The sequence below is a fragment of the Aptenodytes forsteri genome, unplaced genomic scaffold (assembly GCF_000699145.1).
Source record: "Aptenodytes forsteri isolate BGI_AS27 unplaced genomic scaffold, ASM69914v1 Scaffold119, whole genome shotgun sequence".
Taxonomy (NCBI): domain Eukaryota; kingdom Metazoa; phylum Chordata; class Aves; order Sphenisciformes; family Spheniscidae; genus Aptenodytes; species Aptenodytes forsteri.
In genome coordinates, this window is record NW_008796165.1 from 5869381 (window position 1) to 5871061 (window position 1681).

The window sequence follows — 1681 nt, forward strand, 5'->3', positions numbered from 1 at the left end:
CGGGCCGGCAAGGGGAAGGACCCCCCGGATTTTTTTTTTTGTTAATTTTATTTTTTATTTGTTTGTTTTTTGGTGTCCCCCCCAAAAAAACCCCCTCTGCCTGTTTGCAGGGGGAGGGAGGTGGGGGCCGGGAGAAAGGTTATCCCTTCTCTCCCCGTCCGCCTCCCTTTATTTTGTTTGGAAAAGTTGACACATGAGAAAATAAGTTGGAGGGTTTCCCCCCCGCACACACGTCCCCCTTGGGCCTGCAGCATTTGAATGACCGAATGAAACTTGATCTCCGCCTAAATTTTGCAACAACTTACAAAGTAAATAAACATCTTTAAGCGCTCCCTTCTCCTCCAAACCTCCCCCCCCCTTATTTATTTCGGGGACCAAACGTGGCTCTTTGGTTTGTTTGTTGGCAGGGACCCTGATCTAAAGAATCGAGGCCTTTCTGCCCGTGCAGCCAGCTGAAGGAGAAGGAGAAAAAGAAAAAAGCTGAGACGTACGAGGCAGGGAGCGGGGGACGGAGCCGCTCCCCGGGCGAGCGGGGCTTTGTGCGGGGCCCGCCGGGGCGCAGGCAGGAGCCGGGCGGTGTGCGCCGGGGGAGGGGGGGTGTCAGCCTTTCTTTTCTCTTCCCCCCCTCCCTTTTTTATTCCCCCCTCCTCTGCCCCTGTCTGTGCCACCTCGAACCTCCGCGCAGTTTGTTGATGTTGTTCCTGAACGTGCCGCCTCCCCGCAGCGAGCGGTCTCACATCTCGCCTTCACACACATTTGCTTTTGAAAAGCGATCTTCGTGTCCGGCACTTGGTTGTCTCCCTTTCATGTCCAGCTCCTACAAAAGAGGCTACAAGACTCGACATGGGAGAAAAGAGGAGGCCAATGAATCTATTTTCCAGATTGCCAAGCACATGGTTGGAAATTGAAGGGGCTTTTGTAGCATTTCCCCTTCCTCCCTCCCTCCCCGCTCCTTTTCTTTTGCTTGTGTGCAAATTGTTCAATTGCTCTGGCAGGGGTGTTCCTGACAAGCTCATTACTAGAAGGTGCCAGACCCCTCCTCTCCCTCTCCCCCGAAGTCTTTGATGAAGTTAAAATGCGCTGATAGCTGCTCTCGGGGCTATCTTTGTTCAGCCTCCTTTAATAACCGAGCCTGCTTTGAGGAGACGGGATCCGAGGGAAGAAAGCGATGTGCAGCGAGGCTGGGCGGTGGTTGTGTGTCTGGAAGAGGGGGGGCGGGTTATTTTAATATAAAGTAGCGATTTTTAATTTTTTTTTTGGATTGTTTGTTTGTGAAGTGCGGGAGGAAAATGAGCCGGGATGCCAGGAGCGGCTAAGAAATAGCAGCCGGTGCCCGTGGGGATGAACTAGTGCGTCTCGCCCCTGCAGCCCCCGCTGGGTGCAGGGGGTTCTCCAAGTTGGTGGTCTCAGGGTCTGGAGGGATGGAGGGGGGTCCTCTCTGCAGGGAAGCGGTGTTTCCCCGGAGAGACCCCTTCCCCCACACGCTCAGGGGAGGGGGCTCGGCGGTTTCTGGGGCTGGGACACCTTTCCCCGGCTCCGTTCCCCTTCTTTTGCCTTGCGGAGTCATTGCGGGTTTTTAAGCCGCGGTCGCCGGCCGGCATTGAAGCTGAGCTGACTTGGGAGCGGGGGGATTTTCCCCCCTTAACCGGGAGTCGCGGTACCCCCCGCAGGAAGGGCCGGG